The 27,791-nt window shown below is 43.5% G+C and overlaps 1 long non-coding RNA gene across 1 annotated transcript in view; it reads left to right on the top strand.

Annotated features, from left to right (window-relative positions):
* LOC137344986 (uncharacterized) overlaps positions 1 to 27,791 on the top strand; it is a 51,740-nt gene that overhangs the window by 22,851 nt on the left and 1,098 nt on the right. The window contains exons 2-3 of the long non-coding RNA XR_010968525.1: positions 22,170 to 22,460; positions 23,656 to 27,791. The exon at positions 23,656 to 27,791 is cut by the window's right edge and continues 1,098 nt beyond it. This is a non-coding gene — a long non-coding RNA (uncharacterized lncRNA). The remainder of the gene's footprint in view (positions 1 to 22,169; positions 22,461 to 23,655) is intronic.

Raw genomic sequence — 27,791 nt, 5'->3', positions numbered from 1 at the left:
TACTGCAGCCCAAGGGTGATGCCGACACCCTCAGTGTCACCAACCTTGGCTGAATTGTCTGCTTGTGGTGGGGGAGGAGGGGTTAAGGTCTACACACATCACCACAGATGCTAACAACTGTTTCTTGGTTGAATCTGTAGACGATCACCCTGCGCCCCCCCCCTCCGCACCCCCCACCACCCCTGCCTTGACCCCTCCTCCCCAGCACAAGCAGACAATCCAGCCAAGGCTGATGACACTCAGAAGGTGTCGGCATCACCCTTGGGCTACAGTAGTGGAGGGACAACCATTCCTTAAAAAAAAAGGAGGTTGGATCGTAGAACCGATCCCAGACTTTGCAAAAGGCGATTAAATTATTTTGCCACTGATTGGTTTCAAACCATGCCATGCTCCAGCTCTGCTTTCTAACACCTCAAGTTTTCTGTTGAGTGTTTCCAATTACAAAGTCTTGCCTTTTAAAAAAAAATTGCTCTTGCGATTTGAGTGCATCTGGCCGACATGTTTATTGCCCATCCCTAGTTGCCCTCAGAAGCTGGTGGACCTCCTACTTGAACCGCTGCAGTCCTTGTCGTGATGGCGCTCCCACAATGGTGTTTAGGGAGTTCTAGGATATCGTTATATGTCTAAGTCAGGATGGTGCGTGACTTGGAGGGAAATTTGCCGGTGATGGTGATCCCATGATGTTGCTGCTCTTGACCTTGGTGAGACAGGTTGTGCGACTGGGATGTGTTGTTGAAGTAAGCTTATTGGATTGCCTCAGTGCATCCTGTAGATAGTCCAAACTGCAGCCACAGCGCAGTGGCAGGGGCGCTAATCAAACAGACTGCTTTGTCCTGAATGGTATCGAGCTTCTCGAGTGTCGCTGCAGCTACACCCATCCAGGTGGGTGGTGAGTATTCCATTACACTCCTGACTTGAGGCGTCAGGAGGTGAGCCACACGTCACAGAGTAGCCAGCCTCTGCCCTGCCTTAGTCACGATGTTGACATCGCTTATCTTACGGCCCAGAGAGAAATTGGCCAACAGACTCTTCTCAGAATATCTTCAGTAGAGGAGTGGGAGGAGAGAAATTTGACGGAAAATAAAGAGGGTGGAAAAGAACATTAAAAAGCTGCAGGCTCTTCTGAAACCTTATTAGGTCAATCCATTGGCCTGCTGTGGTATTGAGCCAGACATGAAGTAAATGCCTGAAGCTGCTGTGGAGGAGTGGATGCTTTTGAGGTTAGGCTTAAAGCTCAGAATGACAATGTGGTATTGTTGTCTTGCACCACAACCAAATAACTGAACTATGTTTGAGTCTAAGTGTTAGCCTTGGCTCAGTGGTGGCATTCTCGCCTCTGAGTTAGAAGGTTGTGGGTTCAAGTCCCAGAGACTTCAGAACAAAATCTAGGCTGACACTTACAGTGCAATACTAAGGGAGTGCTGCACAGTTGGAGGTGCCATCTTTTGGATGGAAGGTTAAACCGAGGCCTTGTCTGCCCTCTCAGGTGGATGTAAAAGATCCCACGGCACTATTTCGCAGAAGGGCAGGGGAATCCTCCCCGGTGTCCTGACCAATATTTATCTCGCAATCAACACCACTAAAACAGATTATTTGGTCTTTATCACATTGCTGTGTGTGGGACCTTGCTGTGCGCAAATTGGCTGCCACATTTCCTACATTACAACAATGACTGCACTTCAAAAGTACTTCAATGGCTGTAAAGCGCATTCACGACGTCCTGAGGTCGTGAAAGGCTCTATATACATGCAAGTCTTTCTTTTATTCTTTCTTTCTAAGCGAGGAATCATTCTCTATCTTAATACACAACACTAATACCAGCAAAGCCATGCCAAGAAGAGTCATTTACTGAGGAATTTTGAGCAATAGTTTGGCAGTAATAGCCTCATTGCATCGGATAGCCAAATACTATAGTGTCATAATCCAGACTGCCACAGAGAATGAAAACATGTTTTCACTTAGTGTTTTTCTTTGTTTATTACAATACTGGACGATCGGATAGGAACATAGGATAGAGGTGATCAAAATGATATGGGGTGTTGATAAGGTAAATAGGGAAAAACTATTCCCACTGGTTGGTGAGTTGGTAATTTGAGGGCAATAAAACAGTAAAGAGCGAGGTTAGGGTAATTTTTTTAACGCGGGGGTTGCCACGAGCTAGAATGTCCTATCAAAAACTGTGGTAGAAGCAGAATCTATAAATTAGCTTTTAAAAAGGAGGTGGGACTGTGGCTAGATCTCTCAGAAAGCCAGCACAAGCTGAATTGCCTCCTTCTGTGCTGTAGAACTTTATGATTCTAGTATGGAAATGTAGATATTAATCAGAATATTATTACAAATAGTTTCCCTCAATGCTCCCTTGCGCTTAGTAAACTGAACTCTCACCTGCCAGCTTGAACCAGAGGTTAAAGCTGAGGCAGGTAGAAAAAACTATGATGGAGAATTTAATTCTCAGTGAAAATAATTACTACCTTTTAAAACTACAAACACATCTAGCGCCAGAGTTCGAAAGTCCCAGATCTGATCCCTACTCTATGTCAAGTTAGCTCATCTCAGCTGAGACAATGGTAGGAGGGGAATTAAATTGGGCCTCAACACTCCTGAGTTAGGAAGGGGATAATTGGCCAATGATTCAGCCTCTGATCCAGTGACTCCTGCTGGAAGTGGGTATGCGTAGAGGTCAGGTAAGGACAGAACCTAACTCTGCAATGGCTCCCATGGCGAAGAGCCTATCAACAATCACTGGCTAGGCTCACACATGAAGAATAGTCACTTGGGCGAGTGAACCTGGTGCTTGTGTAACCACAACCCAACGCAACAGAAGAGGAAAAAGTTAGCTGAATAAAGGAGGGACCCCCACCCCAAAAAACCCCCCCACTACATCCTCCACTAATGGCTCAGTGGGTAAGTGTACTGCTTGGTGTGGCATTGTGCCCTACAGATCAGGAAGATTTCAGGGGCTGAGTTAGCTGCCCTCAGCTGGAAAGGTGGCAGGGTGGCTTCCATATCACTGGTATAGAGAGGGGGAAAACCAGCTGCTCCTGCTATCTGGTTATGATAGGTATGCAGACATTGCGCTAGTTGTAAATAGGCTGCCGCCACTCACTCCCTACACTCACACATGAAGAAATGCCACTGGGGCGAGGTACTGGAGGGCTGTTGGTGCTTGTACAAGTGTACCCCACCAAGACATAATTGGGAAAGAGATTTTGGGGTAGAAGTTCATCTTGCGAAATGGACGGTATCTCATCGGCCGCCTGTTATACGCCCTGTCTAATATTCAGCTCTACAACTGAATATTTTCTACAAAATGTATTGGCGCTCTATATAGCACAGTATTCAAAATGGTTTTCTTTTGGATAAAGCTCTGCTGCAGGATCTCCAGCCTGATGTCCCTGGTTCAAATTCCAGCCTTGACTAGCATTCAAACTCAATGACCCCCTTTGGATGGATTTCACTGGTCGTTTTTAAGACTTGCAGCAGCCTAATGCACTTCACCTGGCGGGAGGAAGGGGGGGGGTGGTGGGAAAGCAGGGCATTAGGATTTTGGGGACCTCCCTGCCTCCATCCCCGCCTATCATCTTGTGTAGAGAGACACAATCTCAGATCAATCTCGGTGTGATGCCCTCCATGGTGCTCCAGCTGAAGGAAAACAAGATGGAGGCAGGTAAGTTGATGTGAAAGGCAAGGAGAGAGGGAAGGGAAATTCAGAGCAGTGGATATTTTTCTTCAGTTATTCTGCATATTAGGAAAGGAATATCTCGATAGATGATGAAGAAGGTGCCTCCATGCAATTATTTTGGTTGTTATTTATCAATCAAGTTGGACACGGCCATCAGTCACCACCAAGCAAAGTCCACTGGTGACAAGAGTTCTGCCTTTTGTACGGTTCATATGCAATTACCAGCCTTGTGCCTCAAAAAATCCAACAAGTGTTAAATGTAACTCGCAAGAACTTCTTCTTCATGCGGAACTTTCTCAGTGAAACATTCCATTTCACAAGGTTTAATGGCTTGGGTTCTGTGCCTGTGCATTAATGAGGTTCCAGCCCGGCCTAATCAGGAGGAAGCCAAGCAGATAATTGTTTCAATTTTTAATTCAGAGTTATGATAGGGAATCAAAGTCACACTGCAGTTGCTGAGCCTGTCTAGTTCCAGGCCATTGAACTTCGCAATTTTCCTTTGAATTTTTCAGTGGCCTCTCTGAGACCTCACTGGTTTTGGGGCCTCAGGCCCAGACTGGGAAGTTTCACAGCACAACATACACCTGTTTCTGTAGGTTCTGGGAGAGTGGATCTGTCTGCAGCCTCCATTTTTCTTCAATGTGCACATTCTGAATGCAAATAGAAGATTTATTTCATTTATATTTTCGTGCCTGCTTTTGCCGTTCCGTCCTCTCTCTCTTTAGCTGCTCCCCTTCAGCCGTTATGATCCATGGGCGGAGCCAGGATTTAGTGGATCGGGAGGCACAGGTGAAGAGATTTAGTTAAGAGCTGGAATTTAATGGATTGAGTGTGATTTTAGTTTTAGCAATTGGGGCATCGTCTGTTCCCCCTCACCTCATCTCCCTCCCAAATATTCCCCAGATCATGCAGATATCTCTGGAGCACTGTTAGTAACCTTACTCCATGGATGAACATACTTAAAGGTCAATTCACTAGCTCGCTCCCCTGGGGGAATATATCTCCCTTTGTTATGTGGGGTATGGCTTAAAAAGCAAAGTGATAGAGCCCCCACATTCAGGGGTCTCACGTAGAGCCCTGCAGACCAGGGAGGCTCCAGATTCAATCCAGGTTTCCTGCTCCTCATTGCGATCCAGGATTCCTGCTGCAAAGTGTACAAGTGTGGACATTGGGTGAGGACAGGATTGGGCTCAGTTGTGGTGCCCCACAAAGTTGAACAGCCTCCCAACGCTCAATGTCTATATTCACAGATGAAGAATGTCACTTGACCAGGCACCGGAGGACACCTGGTAATGTGTGGAAGCGTTTCCCGGCAAGAATCGGCACCTTTGAGAGCGGAGGGGCAGAGAAGGAGAGGATGGGTGGAAAAAGAGTGGTTGGACCAGTGAAAGCCTGGTGATTAGATTGGTTGATTTGCTAACTAGATCCGTGTTGGTTTGAGTTTCAGGGCCCTGTCTCTCAAATCTGCCTCTTACATTCGATCAGTTATTGGTCATGTTGTGACACTGAAATGCACACAACACCAGAATGTATTTTGCTTTAAGGGAATGGAAGAACTGGCACTGTGTCCACCTCACACCAATTCAGCATTCCCTCTGGTGGCCTCAAATTGGCAAGTCATGCAGAGTCCCCTTGGCATCAAATACCTTGCCCTGTGAAGGGAAAATTAAAAAAATACATTAAATTTAACTCGGGTCCATTAGAATCGCAGTTCAAACACACCTTGTGCACAGCGGCAGCTGTGAGATCAAGTCCCAAGGATTCCTATCTGACTTTTGTATCTGAAAGGCGTAATGATGACGAGCAATTAGGTAGGAAAGCTTAGAGACTGTGACTTTTATTGCAGCAAGCTTACCGCCTTTCAAATGAGCACCGGTCGCATTTATTTTGCAGTCGGGCCTTGTTAATTGCTTTTCATTGAAAAAAAAACTTTAGCGATAAAAGTGGCTTTTTAAAATAAAATTGAGAGGCTTAGATGAAGGATCCAAGATCCAAATGGCAGAGCGTTACCAAGCTTGAAAAGAGGAGGAGAGGAGAAGGTGAAGTAAATCAGGGAGTAGTGAAGAGTGGTAAGAATGTGGAATCCGCTACCACAAGGAGTAGTTGAACTAAACAGCGTAGATATATTTAAGGGGAAGCTAGATAAGCTCGCGAAGGAGAAAGGAATAGAAGGGTATGCTGATAGGGTAGATGAAATAAGGAGGGAGGATGCTCATGTGCAGCATAAACGCCGGCATAGACCAGTTGGGCCGAATGGCCTGTTCCTGTGCTGTAGCCTCAAAGTAACACCAAGTTTGAGTTTGAAACGCCTGTAGATTATAGGAAGAAGGAATGTTAAGGAATTGCGTGGTTCTGAAGGACTGAGGTGCTATATTTAGTTACTTCATCTCTGAATCCAAACAAAATAAGTCTCTCAGTACGTTTTGATATGGAGCATACATACACACCTTTCACACAGACGTACCTTTATGGCACAAAACACTCACAAAAACTCAGCATCATCTGAGATTTTACTGACCCTGATTGATAAGGGCTGTTTTGTTTCTGCTGCAGTGCCCAGCACAGACTCTCCACACTCCACAAACCTGGCTGCTATGTTCAGCCAACATCAAGCCAATTTATAGCAGGATTATGAAATTGTTTTACTGGGCAGTGAAGATGCGCCAATTAATATTGGCCTAAATTATTCCTGTGTACATGAATATACTCCATGAGAGATAAAAGTCCAAATAGCTTTGGGGAATCTCAACATTGAAACCCTAGCAGAGTAACCTTTTTAAAAAAATCTGTTTTGGAGATGTGGGCAAATTACTGGATGTGGGACCCCAATTGCAATTCTCAGGTACAAATGGGTGGAGCATGTGCCATGCAGACTCTTCCCAATGATACCAGGTATTCAGCCGAAAGGGACAGCAGGTGCCTGTTCAAAAAATGGCCCTGGAAACTTGAGTGCTCCTCCTGCGCCCCCCACCCCCCCCAAAAAACTCCAACCCACTGTTGGCCCATCTGAGCCTCCCCTTGGGATCGCCTCCCTCCCCGCCACCCCACCTCCGGCTGGCTCAGTGTGGGAGCTAGCCGATTACCCGCCCTCCCACAACCGACAAACTGCGGCGGTGGTGCCCGCTTGGCGGCCGCAGCTCGCCGGTGGCATGTGAATGAGGCCTGGTTCTCAAAATGGCTCAGGCTTCACGCTGGTACCAGTTGGTGGACGGCGCAGGCTGTTCTGCTGACTTTGCAGCCGTTCCAGGCAAAGTTAAAATTTTACCCATTCCCTACATTACAACAGTACACTTCAAAAAGTACTTCATTGGCTGTAAAATGCTTTGGGACATCGTGGGTTCGTGAAAGGCGCTATATAAATACAAGTCTTTTTTTTCTTTTTGTGTCCTTAAAGGGACAGGCCAGATAATACAGCTCCCCTTTAGCAGCAGAATAATACATCGTACATGACAGGGTATAATGCTACTGTCATTATGAAATAGGGCATCGTCAGATTTACTGTGAACAATGCCACAGGATATCCACTTGTATATTTTTAAATTTAAGAGAAATGAGTAAGCCTGGACAAACCACATTAGATAAACATACATGTTTGTGTACGGTAGCCTAGTGTTTATGGTACTAGACTAGTAATTCAGAGGTTGTGAGTTCAAATCCCACCATGTCAAGTTGGGAAATTGAATAATTGAATCCATTAAACCTGGTGATATGGAAATGCTGAACATTGCTTTCTGCTACTATTTGTGGTTGAAATTTGACTTCATGCATAATGGACTGAGGTTGGCATCGGTTAAAATGACCATGAAAGGTTGTTGTAAAAACCCAACTGGTTCATTAATGTCCTTTTAGGGAAGGGACCTGCCCCTACCTGGTCTGTCCTACATATGACTCCAGTCCCACAACAACAACAACAAGAACAACAACAACAACAACTCGCATTTATATAGCGCCTTTAATGTCGTAAAACATCACAGGAGCGTTACCAAACAAAATTTGACACCGAGCCACGTAAGGAGGTATTAGGACAGTAGAGGTAGGTTTTTATGGGCGTTTTGACGGAGGTAGAGAGGTGGAGAGGTTTAGGAAGGTAATTCCAGAGTTTAGGGCCTAGGCGGCTGAAGGCACAGCCGGCAATGGTGGAGCGATTAAAATTGGGGATGCCACAAGAGGCCACAATTGGAGGAGCGCAGAGAGCTTGGAGGATTGTAGGGCTGGAGGACGGAAGCAGCTAGCGTTGCCCATATTCTGAGAACAAATATAAAAAAACAGACTAAAGATTGGTTTATAATTATAGCCACACAAATTGTGACATAAGGGAGAGGGGATTAAATACTGAGTTAATTTACAGGCTTTTAAAACCCAAGCTTCTTGATTTCTCTCCTACTCTTTTCAAACTATGGGCCTTGAGCCTTCAACTGGCCTCAATTTTTAAAAACCCTCAGTTACGTGGGAATACTGAGCCCCCGCAAGGTCAGGGCTCCCAGTCATGGTTTAATGGGTGGAACTCTGCGTGGTGTATTGATTAAATGCTACCTGCGTTTTGTTTTTCCAGTTTTGATCATTTTTTTTTGTTGTTATCGTTGTTTCAAGGCTACGTTCTCTCCCAAAGCGACGTCAAAAGATCCATCGACAAAACAGCCAGTCTGGACCGTCCAGTCAAATGTACTGCCCGGTTCCAACCTCTATTGTTTTCCAAAAAAAAAGCATCAACAACGTGTGCACTATAAATAACAAAAAAAAATAAAATTGTTCTGATTGAATAATTAGCAAACATGAAATATTTCCTGGAATACAAGCATTTGTCACTTCCTGTGCTGCAGGACAGAATAGGAAAGTGCCACATATTTTGTGCTTGAATAGCTGGTGACAGAAAATGATGTAATGTTGGCCAAATAACATTAACTGCATGATTAATTAAATTTGACCTTCCCCTTTTTCTGGGAATGGAATGCACATTTACTTTGCAGGGATGTTGATGTAAGGCAACCTTGTTCCCCTTGGTCTATGACATAGCGCAACACTGAGGAGTGGGCGGATAAATCATATTCTGTGGAAGATTTTTCTCGTTTCTTTCATCAACCTGGGTTTAACCGATAAGGGTACAGACAGTGGCTAGGATCGGAATGGCAAAACATTATTAGTCACTTGTATATTAACTACTTGTATTTTACAGCGACTGAGTGAGTAGCTGCCATATTAAGAGGCCATTGTTGCCTCCTGTGGTGATTGAGACAAGTTTATGAGTTGTTAAATGGCCCACATGTGACTCCAGTCCCACACTACGTGGTTGAACACCTTGACACACTCAAGTTTCTGGGTCACACTTAAAGTATGTAAAAAGATATAAAGAAAGCCAGTCATTTCTTGCTGGTTTCAGAGAAACTTCCCCAGTCATTGAAAATACCCTCTAATTGGCCTCGGGGTAAACCTAAGAGTGATTAGCTTCGTGAATTCAGGGTGTACTTACCTGAGCATACTTGTAAGACAGACTGTTGTTCATGGTAATGTGATTATGTCATTTGGGACACCATATCATAATTGCATTGGTTAAAACCACCATTGTACCAGTCTGTGCATATGGTGTCATAGCAACTCTGCTGCCATTTTGACAAGGCTGGGCTAATGCAGTAATGCTGTAGGAGAGACCCCTTCCATGTCCCAAACAAACAGCACCAGGGCTCCTTTAACAGTTTGTTTTTGAGTCAGCCTAAGAGTTTTCATACCAATCTATTGAATTTTCCACATAAGTATTACTGTATTTCTGTTCGCCTGATATGGATTGCACACTCTCTTCCTGGAGGGACACGCTTGACTTATCTGGCCCCAGAAATGCATGGCTGTTCTGATGTACGTCCGCCATAACTTCAGCAAGAGTACGCTGGAACAACTGGGACACAGATATGCCAGGTCTTGTCCTGAAACTCCTTCAGTGGGCTGTTGGGAGGGAGTGCTTCTGCGCACCCCAACCATGTCCATCAATGTAGGAGAGGATGGGGCAAGGCTGGGGGAGGCCGGATTGGGGAGGTGGTAGGGACTTTGAATGGCGGAGTTCCCAAAGCCTGGGCCTTCAATGGGAACTAGCTTAAAGTTGGCAGAAGTACGCTTGGTCAGGCCAGAGGTACAGGAAGAGGTGGCACTTTACATGATGCCCTAAAATTGATGCTCAATAAACACAAGTATGTGTGCAAAACGGACTCTCTTAGGATGCAGCAAACCTGGGCGTTGCTGCACTGATGCCTCTGAGTACACACTGATGTGAAGCGTTGCAGTATAACTTGGATGTCAGAATCCAGTCTGATGCCCAAGTACACTGAAGCCGAACAATGTAAAACCCTTTCCAAGTGGGTGTCTTATGTCACTTTGGATTTGTACCAGCTGAGCTATAACCCCAGGCCAGTGTGAAACTACATTTCAAAAGTATACAGACAATCTGTTGGACCTGCAGGAAACGTTTTAAATTTTGAATTGACTGTTTTAATATTAGGACAAAGTGAATGCTCCTCTCACTCTCCTAACATTAAATATTTACTGCCGAGGGAGCTTAGGTGCCGGCCAGACTCGGGTCACTGTGTCTGGTGATAACGAGAAACTGGTTTTAGATCATTAGGTGAAATCTAACTGCAACCTTAGTCTCGTGGGTGCTAAAGGGCTGAAGGAGACAGGGAGGCAATGAGAAAGCTGGGAAATGCTGGAGGAGTTTGGGGTATGAAGAATGCCACTGGTTGAGAGAGATAGGCACGTTACAGATGATAACGCTTCTTGAGAGGATGAGAGAATAAAGTGTCATAATGTGTTCCTTTAATACTTTCCCTCCTTCCTTGCTTGCTTTCTCCTGTCCTGTCCTGAAGGGACTGCCTCATGATGGGATATTGTTCAGCAGGTGCCAAGAGGCCTCTGATATCCTGTCCAGGTGTCCATTCTTCATGGGTGATCTTAGACAGTGAGTGACTATTCCAATGCTCTCCTGGCCGGCCTCCCATCTTCTGCCCTCCGTAAACTTGAGCTCATCCAAAACTCTGCTGCCTGTATCCTAACTCGCACCAAGTCCCGTTCACCCATCACTCCTGTGCTCGCTGACTTACATTGGCTCTCGGTCTGGCAACACCTCGATTTTAAAATTCTCATCCTTGTATTCAAATCCCCCCATGGCCTTGCCCCTCCCTATCTCTGTAACTTCTTTCAGTCCTACAACCCTCTGAGAGCTCTGCGTTCCTCCAATTATGGCCTCCTGAACATCCCCCGATTTCCTGTGCCTCACCAATGGCGGCTGTACCTTCAGCTGTCCAGGTACTAAGCTCTGGAATTCCCTCACTAAACCACTCAGCCTTTCTACCTCTCTCTCCTCCTTTAAGACACTCCTTAAAACCTACCTCTTTGACCAAGCTTTTGGTCACTTGGCCTACTATCTCCTTAAGTGGCTCGGTGTCAAATTTTGTCTGATGACACTCCTGTGAAGTGCCTTGGGATGTTTTACTACGTTAAAGGCGCTATATAAATGCAAGTTGTTGTTGTTAGCAGGCTATTGGATATTAGGACATTACAGCCAAGCCGGATCCCATGCTTATCAAATGTCCACATGCTGCATTCTTCAACAGGGTTCACTGAGGCCAACTGAAGTGTTCCTTCCACTGCCCTGACTGAGATCTGTTGTAAACAATTTTACAACACCAAGTTATAGTCCAACAATTTTATTTTTAATTCCACAAGCTTTCGGAGGCTTCCTCCTTCCTCAGGTGTGGAACCACCTGAGGAAGGAGGAAGCCTCCGAAAGCTTGTGGAATTAAAAATAAAATTGTTGGACTATAACTTGGTGTTGTAAAATTGTTTACAATTGTCAACCCCAGTCCATCACCGGCATCTCCACATCCTGACTGAGATCAGCTAACTTAGCGTAGAGCAGTGATCAAACCTAGGATCATCCTGATCGTACGCTGTTAACTCTGCCGAGTGCCGAAAGTGATAAAATTATCATTTTGAAGTGCATTCTTGAAATGTTCATTTAGATTCTTGTAGCTGATCTGCAATCAGGTTCCCATTGTACTTATTCATTTTGTTCAGTAACAATCACCGTGTTTGCTGCTCACTTACTCTGATGTAACATTTTGGTCTTAGTGCTACAGTTTTCTTATATGTAAAAGGTTTGATCACTGACAAAGAATAACAATGAAGCAATCCATTAAAATACTGTACCTGAAAGATTATTGTTAAAAATATGTCAAGAGGCTGAGATGTTCCATTTTCACAGACTGTGATATTTTCTAGCGAGACCACTGAGATTCCTAATTTTCTAATGCCAATTGATTTTTTTTCCCGGACTCCTTGCTAAACATTTTCATCTACTCTGTGACATGGGACTATGTGCTGTCACGAGAATAGTGCGCTGCTGGAACATAGCACTGGTAAAACCATATTACCATTGGTCTGGTTGTGGCCTCTGGCCTAATGCTAATCAGTTTGAGCTTGACAATATTCTTTTTTCTGTGTAATAGGGAGGGTTGCTTTTGTTTTGTACTTTTTTCCCTCCAATTTCCGCTTCCCCTTTTTTTTTGGAGGTGATGACTTCTGCTGGGGTGTGGTCCCATAGGTGCTGGCCACCTTCCAATACAAGTTCAAGTCGCCATGCTTCCCGTGTGAGCCTGGACAGTGGGTGTCAGTGAACTGTTTCACCACAGGGGGCCGCACAACCAAACAAAAACCTGTCCTCGCCTGATGTCCTACTTCTCTCTCTCAGTGATCAGTGGCGGCCAATCTAGATGATGAGAGTTACAGCATCAAACAGATGTTAAGGGCGGGGTTGGGGGGGGGATTGATATTTGGAGAGAAGATACCTCTACTTTCCAATACCAAACTGCTTGATTCCACATGGATATTCTGCATTGTGCTTCCACATCAGCTACATGAATCTAAATGAACATTTCAAGAAATCACTTCAAAATGGTAATTTTATCACCTTCAGCACTCGGCAGAGTTAACGGCGTACGATCAGGATGGTCCTAGGTTTGATCACTGTTCTACGCTGAGTTAGCTGATCTCAGTCAGGGCAGTGGAAGGAACGCTTCAGTTGGCCTCAGTGAACCCTGTTGAAGAATGCAGCGTGTGGACATTTGATAAGCATGGGATCCGGCTGGGCTGTAATGCCCTAAGATCCAATCGCCTGCTTTTTCTTTAGTACACAGGCATATCTTTCTCTCTCTCTTTAACACAATTAGGCACGTAAGTCAGGTGGGTTGGTTAAAAAAAACTTAAACTCAGCCACAGAAGTGGTTTCATTGAGGCCAGACCAACATTTCCAGCTACAAATAAAGAATCAGCAGAATATTTCACTGGGGATGGGTTTTCATAGTCAGGGCCAAAATTTATAAAACATAAGCAAAGATTAACCTAATTTGAATCCTTCCTTTTTTTAAACCAAATGTCTCTACAACAATGCTTAGTGTTCTGCTTATTTAACATGTTTGAATTTAGGAGTTTTATTCAGAACTCCTCTCCAAACTTAAATAATGGTATGGGATTTCTTTACTTTTGGTTAACCCTTTTTCTGCTGTTCTTGTATGGGGTTTTTTTTGCAACCACTCAGAACATATTGCAAAATAGACCAACAATGGCAACAGTTCAAGTACAAAGTTTAATTTGTCACCCACGCACAATTTCCAGCAAGGATCACTGGATAGCGAGTGGAACTGGGAGCCAAGTTGACATTTCCCTCCTTAGCCCAGAGCACTAAAGGCAAAATTATGACATTGGGCTGAGATCAGTACAGATCAGGATCAAACCTGGGACCTTCCTGGTTGGGACATTTTTCTATGTTAAAGAAAGAAAGAAAGACTTGCATTTATATAGCGCCTTTCACAACTTCAGGATGTCCCAAAACGCTTTACAATCAATGAAGTACTTTTTGAAGTGTAGTCACTGTTGTAAGGTAGGAAATGTGGCAGCCAATATGCACACAGCAAGATCCCACAAACAGCAGTGTGGTAATGACCAGATAATCTGTTTTAGATAAATGCAAGTTGTTGCTGTCTGTATAGCTCAGTTCTACACAGTGTAGTGCATTTACCAGCCAATGGGGGGAAGTGTTTTGTTCTTCCTAACAAGACTGTAACCTGGACTCAGGCTGTAACAGCACCAGCTGACAGGAGGGAGTGTTTCAGTTGAAGGAAAATACTTTCTCTTTTACTATGTTATTCTTTCTTGCAAGCTGCTCCTGTCTCAACAGCACTCAACGTAGCATGACACAAATGTGTAGAGCACGTATGTTTAAGTAAATATCTGACAAATATTCAGGGGTCATCATCATCTCTCTGACTATCTGTTTGCCAACCTCACACCGAGACTTGGCAGATTTCATTCACGTAAGGTCCTTTTCCAACCACAGTTCTCTTTGAGCTAAACTTGAGATCAAACGCAGGTCATATTTAATAAAGGAGCTGGTCAATATTATGTCACCTGAATCACGTTTCACAGTCAGATGGTTAGGCTTGTTCATGGGGGGCAGCTAGAATACAGCTTGTGAAATTGTTTTTTGAGTCCGTCTCGGTCATAATAAGGTCAACGTGTGAGACAGCTATAGTACCTGACAGACACTTACATAAATAACTCATTCAATATTTGGATAGTTTGCCCCAGAGGAGCAATTGGCAACATCATTATAAAGATATTGATGGTGATAGATGTTATTATTTGTTGATGGGGTAGATTCTAACACTTGACACAATTTTTGCCTGTATGCATTATTGATTTCTTCACCCCCTCACTTCTTCTCCTCTTGTTCTAAACCTGCTAATCTATAGTTACAGAAACAACAACAACTTGCATTTATATAGCACCTTTAATGCAGTATAACCTCCCAAGGCTCTTCACAGGAGCGTTATCAAACAAAATTTGACACTGAGCCACATAAGGAGATATTAGGACAGGTGACCAAAAGCTTGGTCAAAGAGGTAGGGAGAGTCTTAAAGGAGGAGAGAGAGGTAGAGAGGCGGAGAGGCATAGGAAAGAATTCCAGAGCTTAGGGCTGAAGCAGCTGAAGACTCGGCCGCCGATGGTAGAGTGATTGAATCGGGGATGAGCAAGAAGCCAGAATTGGAGGAGCAGACAGATCTCGGAGGGTTGTAGGGCTGGAGGAGGTTACAGAGATAGGGAGGGGCGAGGCTATGGAGAGATTTGAAGAAAAGGATGAGAATTTTAAAATCGAGGTGTTGCCGGACTGAGGGCCAATGTAGGTTGTCGAGCACAGGGGTGATGGGTGAACGGGATTTGGTGCGAGTTAGGATATGGGTAGCAGACTTTTGGATAAGCTCATTTACGGAGGGTGCAAGGTGGGAGGCCGGCCAGAATCGCTGGTACACTGCCTTTCTTAATGTGTTGGGCTAGGTAGTGAGTGTGGGAGCATCAAAGTCAAGAGTAGCAAGGGGACCTCGGCCTTTATAATGGTTCCTATTATAATTAATAATTTTCTCTAACATTTTTAAAGATAATCTTAAGCAGAAGTTATAAGAGAGAATAATTTAGCAAGTGGTGAAGTACGATTTTGACTTTACTTGTGAAGCTAATGCTTAGTGCCAGCTTGGCTTAGTGGTAACACTTGAGCACATAACCTAGGCTGATGCTTCACTGCAGTACAGAGTGAGTGCTGCGTGTGTTAGTGGTGCCGTCTTTCAGATGAATCGTTAAACTGAGGGCTCCGTCTACCTGTTCAGGTGGACGTAAAAGATCCCATGGCTCTATTTGAACAGCAAAGGAGTTCTCCTGGAATCCTGACCAACATTCACCCCTGAATCAACAGCACCAAAAAAACTGAATTGACCGGTCATTTATCTCACTGCTGCTTGTAGGATCTTTCTGTGAGCGAGTTGGCTGCTGTGTTTGCCTACATAAGAACAGTGACTGCGTTTCAAAAGTAATTTAACATTCTCATCCTCATGCTTAAATCCCTCCATGGCCTCGCCCCTCCCTATCTCTGCAACCTTCTCCAGCCATACAACCATCAGAGAACTCTGTGTTCCTCCAACACTGGCCTCTTGCGCATCCCCCACTTCCTTTGTTGTCAGATGTGTTGCATCTGTACTCTTGTAAAAGAATCACAAATTTATAACAGAGGTGGTGAATACAAAAAGGAACACAGTTAGGTGGGTTGGTAAGAGAGTTAGATGGTTCTATGTGCAGACGGTTGCTCCACTGTGTCAGTATAGATTCTGTAAACAAGAGGAACCATTTTGAAATTAGCAGGAATCGGGAGTCCACAATGAATTGATTCAGTGGTTCACACTTTATTTTCCTATAAACACTGGAAAGTCTGGTAAACATTGCATCATTATAGTAACACTGAGATTACTAGTAATATTGATGTCATTTTGATTGGTCTTTGCACAAATAATTAACAATAAGATTTTCATTACGGTTGTACCATAACTACCCTCTTAAACGCTGTTTTTGATGTGTTACTTCATGAACTGATTGATTATAAGACTTGACGTGTGCAAAAGTCAGACTATCACCTGAATTTTCTGCTTTACCTAATATTTAATCTGTGCTGTAACCTGCAGATTTAGCACAGTAGAGGGGTGGCCAACTTTTCAAAAATCCCTCCCCCCTTTTTCCATTCCCATTCCCTCTTTCATTCATTTTCTCGCTCTCATTTCCTCTACTTCATAAGCACCATTTCTCTCATAATCTCAACCATTACCTGTCAAATATTTTCCATTTCATATTTGTTTTCATTCCCTCTCCTCTTGTCTTTGTCATTTCTTTTCTCCATGCCTGTCTCTTGCCTCTCCCTCTCTCACATTTCCTCTCTCCTTGTCTCTGTCTCTTTTGTTCCTTTTTTCTCATTTCCTCTCTGTCCTTCTGTCTGTTTCTCTTTCATTATCTTTTTCCTTTCCTCTTTCTTTCTCATTCATTCTCCTCCTGTCTCTCTTTAATTTCCTTTCTCTTCTCTCTCATTTCCTTTCCTTCTTTCTCTCATTTCCTCTCTTTTTGCCTCTTTCTGCTTCATTTCTTCTCTCAATCCTTCTTTATCTCATTCCATCTCTCCTTGCCTCTTTCATTCCCTCTTTCATATCTTCTTTCTCTCATTCCCTTTCTCCCCACTCAATTAATCCCTCCACTCTCACGCAGTTATCAGCATCATCTCTTTGTCTCATAAATCCGACTAACAACATCTAGTTCCTTTACTTTGCAGAGGCCAGAAGCACTGGAGTCTGTGCTTGTGGCAATGGCCACACTGTTGTAGTCCACTTACTTCTTTGCTGGGTTCCAGATCCACTGACTGTTTAAGGTCCGAATGTGCAGGGCAGATTCCCCCACAGGATGTGGCGGTACGTTTAGTCTAAAAGTAGATGAATCAAATACAAACAGATAAACTAGTTTGTCTAATGACAGGTCCATTGCAGAATCGTTGCTAGTTAAAAAAATAAAACCATGTGCATTTCCAAATGGTCCTTGTTCGCAGTAAACAACGGTTTCAGCTATCGGGAGCTTGTGGATTTTCAGCTGTGAGTGATACTCCATTAAAAAAAGGTAAATTTTCCTTCAGCTGTTATTAAAACATAAGCAACAGAACTGACCCTACGATCTGTCGTGAGAATGGGCATAGATGGGAGACGCCCATTTTTTCCAAGGGAATCTCCAATTCCCCAAAAGACAGACCCAATATACATTTTAGTCACACTATAGTTTGGAACTTCAGCCAATTCTGTTTTCTAGATCTGTTTGTGCCAGCAACTTGAGATGTATGAAATAAATGGATTTAAACTTAAAACGTAATTCCCGATGCACTATGGTACACCCCTATGCGACACATAAAGACAAAAAGGGCCTTGGACATCCCTGTCCTAGATCAGAACCTAGAAAGCAGAGCCTATTGCCAAACTCATTAATGAACATTAAAGTTTAATGACTGTTATAAATGTATTAATGCTATCCCCAAGAAAGAATCTACTTAAAAGAGTTGTTTTGAAAATAATTTATCTTGCCCCAGCCTGCAAGCATTTCAAGCAACTTAGCTGAAATCAGAAAAATAACAAACAATGTATATCTGAGATAAAAGTATTGCCATTAATACATCAGCCTCTTCTTGACATGAGTGAGAGAGGATTTAAAGGCACTTGAAGGGGTAGATTTTGTGAATTAGCACACCCGGCATATCGAGAACTTGGGCATGGCTACACGCTCCTGTTGCCTGAAGCTTTCCAATGTGAGCCCTAATTTGTAAAATGTGTCCTGATGTGAACTGCAAAGCTCCAAGCTGAGAGTGTTAATTTATAAAATGGTCACCAAAGTCTATTTCCTTAAAAATATGTTCGTATTTCGAAAGAAGTATAGCTTTTTTTTTAGAAAGGTGAAACTCAATTTCGGAGTCGTTGCCTTCATTTGTGGGATAGATGAGGCGGGTGCCAGTTCTTACTGCACATCTAGTAGTAGTATCAGCCGTAGCTCAGTGGTAGCACTCTTGCCTCTGAGTCAGATAGTTGTAGGTTAGGTGCCACTCCAGGGACTTGAACACATAATCTAGGCTGATGCTTCAGTGCAGTACCGAGGGAGTACTGCACTGTCAGAGATGCCGTCTTTCGGTTGAGACATTAAACTGAGGCCCCGTCTGCCCTCTCAGATGGACGTAAAAGATCCCATGGCACTATTTGAAGAAGAGCAGGAGAGTTCTTCCTGGTGTCCTGGCCAATATTTATCCCTCAACCAACATCACTAACAAAAAAAGCAATGATCTGGTCATTTATCTCATTGATGTTTGCTGGAAATGTGATAAAGCACCACATAATAGACTTGTTAGCAAAATTAAAGCCCATGGGATTAAAGGGACAGTGGCAGTATGGATACGAAATTGGCTAGGGGACAGAAAGCAGAGAGTAGTGGTGAACGGTTGTTTTTCAGATGGGAGGGATGTATACAGTGGTGTTCCCCAGGGGTCAGTATTAGGACCACTGCTCTTGATATATATTAATGTCCTGGACTTGGGTATATGAGGGCATCATTTCAAAGTTTGCAGATGACACAAAACTCGGAAATGTAGTAAGCAATGTGGAGGATAGTAACAGACTTCAGGAGGATGTAGACAGACAGATGAAATGGGCAGAAACATTGCAGGTGAAATTTAACGCTGTGAAGTGATGCATTTTAGTAGAAAGAATGAGGAGAGGCAATATAAACTAAATGGTACAATTTTACAATTTTAAAGGGAGTGCACATACACAAATCTTTGAAGGTGGCAGGACAAGTTGAGCAGGCTGTTAAAAAAGCATATAGGATCCTGGGCTTTATTAATAGAGGCATAGAGTACAAAAGCAAGGAAGTTATACTAAACCTTTATAAAACACTGGTTAGGCCTCAGCTGGAGTATTGTGTTTAATTCTAGGCACTGCACTTTAGGAAGGATGTCAAGGCCTTAGAGAGGGTGCAGAAGAGAATTACTAGACAGTACCAAGGATGAGTAACTTCAGTTATGTGGAGATACTGGAGAAGCTGGGGTTGTTTTCCTTTGAACAGGGAAGGTTAAGGGGAGATTTGATACAGGTGTTCAAAATCATGAACGGTTTTGATAGAGTAAATTAGAGTAAACTGTTTCCAGTGCCAACATTGAATACAGGAGTTGGGATGTCTTGTTGAAGTTGTACAAGACATTAGTAAGGCCACACTTGGAATACTGTGTACAGTTCTGGTCACCCTATTATAGAAAGGATATTATTAAACTAGAAAGAGTGCAGAAAAGATTTACTAGGATGCTACCGGGTCTTGATGGTTTGACTTATAGGGAGAGGTTGGATAGACTGAGACTTTTTTCCCTGGAGAGTAGGAGGTTTAGGGGTGATCTTATAGAAGTCTATAAAATAATGAGGGGCATAGATAAGGTAGATAGTCAAAATCTTTTCCCAAAGGTAGGGGAGTCTATAACGAGGGGGCATAGATTTAAGGTGAGAGGGGAGAGATACAAAAGGGTCCAGAGGGGCAATTTTTTCACTCAAAGGGTGGTGAGTGTCTGGAACGAGCTGCCAGAGGCAGTAGTAGAGGCGGGTACAATTTTGTCTTTTAAAAAGCATTTGGACAGTTACATGGGTAAGATGGGTATAGAGGGATATCGGCCAAGTGCAGGCAACTGGGACTAGCTTAGTGGTATAAACTGGGCGACATGGACATGTTGGGCCGAAGGGCCTGTTTCCATGTTGTAAACTTCTATGATCCTATGATTCTAAGGGTCGGTAGCCAGAGGACACAGATTTAAGGTGATCAGCAAAAGAGCCAGCGACATGAGAAAATGTTTTTTTACGCAGCGAGTTGTAATTATCTGGAATGCACTGCCTGAAAGGGTGGTGGAAGCAGATTCAATAGTAATTTTCAAAGGGGAATTGGATAAATACTTGAAGGCAAAAATTTACAGGGCTATGGGAAGAGAGCAGGAGAATGGGACTAATTGGATAGCTCTTTCAAAGAGTTGGCACAGGCACATTGGGTTGAATGACCTCCTCCTGTGCTCTACCTATGTACCATGATACTATGACCTTGCTCCGCGCAGATTGGTTGCTGCATTTCCTACATTACAACAGTGACTGCACTTCAAAAGTATTTAATTGGCTGTAAAACATTTTGGAACATCCTGAGGTTGTGAAAGGCGCTATATTAATGCAGGTTCTTTCTTTCTTTAGATGATTAATGTAGTATAATAAATTAAACATATGTAGATCATCCAGGTCAGGGTTTGAGGAAAGCTGCCTGCTTTGTTATAGCTGATCACATCCTTTCTTATTAGAATCATAGAAGTTTACAACATGGAAACAGGCCCTTCGGCCCAACATGTCCATGTCGCCCAGTTTATACCACTAAGCTAGTCCCAGTTGCCTGCACTTGGCCCATATCCCTCTATACCCATCTTACCCATGTAACTGTCCAAATACTTTTTAAAAGACAAAATTGTACCCGCCTCTACTACTGCCTCTGGCAGCTCGTTCCAGACACTCACCACCCTTTGAGTGAAAAAATTGCCCCTCTGGACCCTTTTGTATCTCTCCCCTCTCACCTTAAATCTATGCCCCCTCGTTATAGACTCCCCTACCTTTGGGAAAAGATTTTGACTATCTACCTTATCTATGCCCCTCATTATTTTATAGACTTCTATAAGATCACCCCTAAACCTCCTACTCTTCAGGGAAAAAAGTCTCAGTCTATCCAACCTCTCCCTATAAGTCAAACCATCAAGTCCCGGTAGCATCCTAGTAAATCTTTTCTGCACTCTTTCTAGTTTAATAATATCCTTTCTATAATAGGGTGACCAGAACTGTACACAGTATTCCAAGTGTGGCCTTACTAATGTCTTGTACAACTTCAACAAGACATCCCAACTCCTGTATTCAATGTTCTGACCAATGAAACCAAGCATGCTGAATGCCTTCTTCACCACCCTATCCACCTGTGACTCCACTTTGAAGGAGCTATGAACCTGTACTCCTAGATCTCTTTGTTCTATAACTCTCCCCAACGCCCTACCATTAACGGAGTAGGTCCTGGCCCGATTCGATCTACCAAAATGCATCACCTCACATTTATCTAAATTAAACTCCATCTGCCATTCATCGGCCCACTGGCCCAATTTATCAAGATCCCGTTGCAATCCTAGATAACCTTCTTCACTGTCCACAATGCCACCAATCTTGGTGTCATCTGCAAACTTACTAACCATGCCTCCTAAATTCTCATCCAAATCATTAATATAAATAACAAATAACAGCGGATCCAGCACCGATCCCTGAGGCACACCGCTGGTCACAGGCCTCCAGTTTGAAAAACAACCCTCTACAACCACCCTCTGTCTTCTGTCGTCAATCCAATTTTGTATCCAATTGGCTACCTCACCTTGGATCCCGTGAGATTTAACCTTATGTAACAACCTACCATGCGGTACCTTGTCAAAGGCTTTGCTAAAGTCCATGTAGACCACGTCTACTGCACAGCCCTCATCTATCTTCTTGGTTACTCCTTCAAAAAACTCAATCAAATTCGTGAGACATGATTTTCCTCTCACAAAACCATGCTGACTGTTCCTAATCAGTCCCTGCCTCTCCAAATGCCTGAAGATCCTGTCTCTCAGAATACCCTCTAACAACTTACCCACTACAGATGTCAGGCTCACTGGTCTGTAGTTCCCAGGCTTTTCCCTGCCTCCCTTCTTAAACAAAGGCACCCTCCAATCTTCATCTTCATCAATCTTCTCCATCTCTGACATCAAGATGGGGCTTCTGGGCAGGACAGCTGAACAAAGCATTCAAACAGCCTCACTTCAGCCACAGAAGAGCTATATGCAACTCACAAGATGTCGGTTGGCCACCCTAACATTGTGTAAGAGCTATACCAGTTCACTGGCATAGACTTGTTGGGCCCGTTCCTGTGCTGTAAAATTCTATGTAATAAAGTTTTATTTATTCTTTTGAAAATACTGTATTTTGTTTCCTTTTCTCACCAAACGTTCTCCCTTTCTCTCCCAAAGGTGTCGACTCCTTTCTGGGGTATAGTTCCATGGGCACTGGTTGGCTTTCTGGCACCTGGCCCAAGTGGCCATTATTCCTGGGTGAACTTTGATAGTGAGTGTCGGCAGGCTATCCAGCCACAGAGATATCACAGCCAGCTTGATTCTGTCCTCGTCCACGATCCATACCTCCAGCAAAGATAGCGACCGTGAACAGGACTCTTGGCCAACTGAAGTCAGCTTTAGTGCCTCTCTAATACTGATCAAATCGAGATCAGCTCAGAGCGTGTATCTAACCTGGAATCTTGCTGGGTTGGTATGGCTCAGCCGCTCATTGGATAAACTCGTTGAGCTATCGTGGGTGCTAAAAATCTAACACACCTGATTTAATTTGATACCTTGGTGGAAGTAAACTAGTAGAGGTGGGTGGGGGGGGGAATAATGGCCAGGTCATCAGGGTAGATCTGGATGAACCTTGCCAGCTCAGATCCTAGACAGAGCACAGACATCTTCTAAATCATAGAGGATAGAAAAATGGAACGCTGCCATGGTCTCACCTGAATTCTGCCTCCAGCTGGCTGAGGACTGAATAGCACCAATACTCATGGAGAAGCCGACAGACTGAAGATACTGTATCAGATGGTGCTGGGCTGAATCAATCAAAGTTAAAGTCTGTCAAAGACAAAATGTTCTCTCTCTCTCTCTCTATAATATATATACACACATATAAAAAGAAAGACTTGCATTTATATAGCACCTATCACGACCTCAGGACGTCCCAAAGTGCTTTACAGCCAATTAAATACTTTTGAAGTATAGTCACTGTTGTAATGTAGGAAGTATATACATCATATATGTGTATATATATATATATATATATATATTTATATATTCCATAACTCTCGAATTTCCTGAGGACATTTCTGCAGTGCAGTAACATAGTCTTTATATGCTTCTCTCTTTTCAAGATATTTGAAAACCCATTAGCTTGTAACAACATCTAACTTCAAAAGGCCTAACAGATCCTCTGATATGAAAGAAGATCTTTGAGAGCGAGTTCTCGCCCATGGTTGCTGTGCAGCGACCATTGCTGGAAAGGACGCCTGTGGGGAGGACAGGATTGGATTCAGCCTTGACCACTACAGGACCTCTCCTGAGCGGCTAGTGGCCAAGTAGTCCAAGCTATCTAGGCTCACACATGAAATATGGCTCCTTGGGCAAAGCACTGCAGGTTGGCCTGTGGAGCAGTGGACCAGCATGAGTCAGAGTAGGGAAGCATCTGGAAAGAAATTCTGGTGTTACTATTGTAGGCCACTGGAAGCTGACAACAAGCCAAGCAATCACTTTGATGCTAATTTTTAGACGAATCTCCTGATCTAACTCCACAGAAGTAATGTGAGGCTTTGTAACTGAGTAAGCAGTTATTGTGATGAGATGCTGCCCTTTTATTTCATCAGCATTTCGATGTGAAAGGTTAATACCTTCTGTGTGTTTTTTTATTATAAAGACTGTCACTGCTGCCAGAGGTTTCACCTCGGGATCAGATCCGTGAAAAGAGCTTCTGGGAAAATGTGTATCCATTAGCTCCCTGAAGGCAGCTGCCCAGTTTCCTGACCGAAGCATCCTGATCAACCGCTGAGAGAAATTAATGGAGCGTGAGGGATAGTGATGGGAAAAGGCCACTCGGGACGACACTGAGCCAACCAGAGGAGCTGAAAAGCAGCAGCGGAGGGGAGGTGGAGCAGAAAACAATATCCAGGGAAGTCAATTAGCTGGATCACTCTGAATGTGTGGAAACAGAGCAAGGTCCGGATCACATAGTGTGACAGTGCTTGTTATGCAGTGCCACAAAGTTTTGGCCTTGTCATGCCATCAAATCTGACAGTTTTGGATCAGGTCACCAATTCTTTAACCTTCAATTAATATTTTTTGAACTCAGAGGGCCGTGGTCCATGGTGGTGAAGGGTGGGTGACATTTTAAACGTTTAAGATGCAACTTTGTTTTGCAAAGTCGTCCGAGGTTTAAATAAACATTAGTACTCGGCACATGAATTAAAAAGCTACCGCTCTTTGTCAGATGGCTAGCAAGCATTAACCAAAATCCTCAATATATACAAAAATGGAGAGTTAGAAGAGTAATAGCGAACATACATTTTAAATTCCTAATCTCAAACAGAAAGAGACAGAACATAAAAATAACACGCCAAAAAGCAAGCTTGCAGTTCTTGACTGTCAGCAGACAAAAGGGAGAACAAAATGTTTCACTTAAATGAAACGTAAAAATTGCTCATCCTCAACTATGCATTAACGGCTGTAGTGAGTCAATGATTCAACAGGTTCTATGTGAGAATGGAGGCACCATGGGCTAATTAAAGCAGCCTGCTCTCACCCCAGCCTTTAATTAATCATCTGTCCTTTCTTCCACCATAAAACTTGCTGGACCCCTTCACTGTAGCTTCTTTAGAACAGTACAGCTTTTAAAAACATTTTTGTGAAATAAAAAATATTTGGGCACCATCAACCCCCCTTTCTTTATTTATCTCCTCCTCCCCCCCCCCCCCCACAGGGAGAAGTAAGATTGACAGTGCCAATTTTTGTGCGTGATGGGATGGTGCGTCCTCTTGCTCAATGAATGGTGACCACAGCAAGTACTGGTTCAGATTATGCCACTCTCCCCTGCTGGGGTGGCAAAGAGGGGAATAATTCAGGAGAAAATGAAAAGCACAAAATAAATGAACAGTGGTGAGTGAGCCAAGTGTGGGAAAATGTGACATTGTAACATAGGAACAGGAGTAGGCTATTCAGCTCCTCGAGTCTATTCCGACATTCAGTTAGATCATGGCTGATCTCTGTCTTAACTCCATCTACTTGCCTTGTTTCCATAACCCTTAATGCTGTTAACTAACAAAAATCTATCAATCACCATTTTGACATTTTCAATTGACCCCCAGCCTCAACAGCTTTCTGGGGGAGAGTTCCAGATTTCCACCACCCTTTGTGTGAAGAAGTGCTTCCTGACTTCACCCCTGAACGGCCTAGCTCAAATTTTAAGGTTATGCCCCCTTGTTCTGGACTCCCCCACCAGAGGAAATAGTTTCTCTCTGTCTACCCTATCAAATCCTTTAATCAATTTAAACACCTCAATTAGATCACCCCTTGATCTTCCATACTCAAGGGAATACAAGGATAATCCATGCAAGCTGGCCTCATGAATTAACCCTTTTAGCCCTGGTATCATTCTGGTGAATCTGCACTGCACCCCCTCCAAGGCCAATATATCCCTCCTGAGGTGCGGTGCCCAGAACTGAACACAGTACTCCAGGTGTGGTCTAACCAGAGCTTTATACAACTGTAGCATAACTTCCACTGAGCCATGCAGAGGAAAAGGCCCCAGGCCCCCTTCTGTGATCAGTTCGGAAGCTACTGTTGGCTACAGTACCTGTGATCTGGGGAGGCAGCAAAATTAGCTCCAGTATCCCCTGCTGGAAAGTGGATGTCGGACAGGATCACAGTTAAATAGCTGGCCGCCTGTCACTGGCTAAGCTCACACATGAAGTATAGTTGGCTGAGGTAAAGGAAGCTGTTGGTGCCTAAGGAACTATGAGGAGAAAAAACTGGGTAAAGAATTAAAACAAAGAAACAGTAGTGAGGGAGGCAGTAAAATCTATTGGTGACTAACGCATGACAGGATTAATTCATCTGGTAAATCAAAGCTGAATCCAAAATGATAATCAATTAACAAATGCCTGAGTAAAAACTGAGATTTTGATCTACTGGCCAGGAACCTCTAATTAATTAGGAGCCTGGAACCTTCTGAGATTAAAGTCAAAATTCTGAAAAGAAAGCTGAAGTAATTTTATTAAAATACTGGCTGATCTGCCAAGGCGTTGGTTGCGAGTTTAACCTGGAACCATGCTTAACCTGGCCTGTCCCTTTAAGGCAGCTGTTCAGGTAGTGGTCTAAGTAGGCACATCTTGAGGTCAAATCAAGGCAAATTGCTGAGGGAAGTTTCTGTAGATTGGCAGCTGTTTGTAAACCCCTGGCTAGTAGCCTTGAGAAGAGGCCAGGATAAGAAGATCAGGAAATCCCCCAGCAAATGACCGACTTTCTTAACTTTTTATGCATTTGACACTATGAAGTGTACTACATGTAAGCCTTTCATATAGATTAGCAGAACTGCTGTTGTTCACGGTAAACTGGTTGATGCATTGTTTTATAAGGACAGGGATTTTTATACCAATTATAATCCATCATTCTCTTAAGGTGGACCTGTGTCCCTACATCTGACTGCTGTTAAGTAAACACAAGCTCTGGTCACTCAGAGTGTAATTGTTGTTTGGTCAGAGAGTATTGAAAATTGTGCCTCCAGGTAAGAAATATCCAGCATTCAGTAAAGTAGTTTTTTTTTGTATTTAAATATTGTCTTGCAACTCTAACAGAGTGTGGTGTGTAGAATGTATCATTTTAAATATATTGATTAGAGACAAAGCTGCACTGATTATCACTCACTAGCCAACATCACACCTCTCATGAAAATTGGGCCAACATTTTCTTTGTGGTCATTTCCCAGCATGCTTAGCAGGTTGTTAGCTTGATTGCACTGACATATCCGTGGGGAGAAAAGACTCCTGTATGGCTCAGCTGAATATTTATTTGCTAATTGAATCACATTTTTTACACTCAAAATGGTTGCTTCTAACGTTGAATGAAGGATTGCTTGTGGGGATGGAAAAGGATACATTTTAAAAATTGATGTGGACTGCAGATAAGTTTTAGTATTGTGATTTCTGAATTGTAAGCCTGGGGTTTCCATTCAAAACAGTCAACAGGACAAGGATGTAAGCATTAATAATGATTTAAAAGAAATTCAAAGAGAAAGACAAAGCAAAGATTTGAACCTGCATTAAGGGGGTGATTTTAACCCTACCCAGTGGAAACCGTGAGCAGTTAAAATTGCCCAAAGCTGGTGGAGTCTTTTTTTTTTTACATATGCATGTCTGGTATTGATGACTCCGGACCCAACTACAATTTTAACTTGATGGCTGCAGCTGCAGGAGTTGGGTTACCAACTCTCCAGGATTGTCCTGGAGTCTCTAAAGATTAATCTCCAGGATACTACTGTGAGCAACCAGGGAGAAAAATCATAGGAGCATTAAAAAAAATAGTGTTTTTTTTTTCACTTTCATTGAACACTTTTTCATTTATAACAGATATTGGAGATGGGGGATGTTTGACAGTTGAGAATCATCCAATCGGGTAACAGTCTGTTCACTTTCCAATTGGCATGGGAAGGCAGTGAGCTGCAATGACGGACATGTTGGGCGACCAATGGCGGGAACATGGGAGCAGGGAGGTTGGAGGTAGGAGGTCATCCGATGAAACCTCCAGGAATATGTCCAAACAGAGTTAGCAACCTGATCCAGGAACGTTTCTCCAAGCCCTACAAGAAAGCTTGGGCCTCCCTTTTCCGATTGCAAGACCCCCGTGCAATTTTCCAATGCTTCCTGTCCAGAACAGGTGGGATGTTGGCCGGCGGGATTTAAATGAGGCCTAGGTGTTAAAATAGCCTGGGCCTCATTTCTGGAGCAGTGGGTGAGTTTCTAACTCACACTGCTACCTTCCCGTACAGTAAAAATCGGGGCC

The sequence above is a fragment of the Heptranchias perlo genome, chromosome 28, assembly GCF_035084215.1.
Source record: "Heptranchias perlo isolate sHepPer1 chromosome 28, sHepPer1.hap1, whole genome shotgun sequence".
NCBI classification, from domain to species: Eukaryota; Metazoa; Chordata; class Chondrichthyes; order Hexanchiformes; family Hexanchidae; genus Heptranchias; species Heptranchias perlo.
The sequence above is the reverse complement of the archived record's forward strand: the minus strand, read 5'-3'. Positions and strand labels throughout refer to the sequence as shown.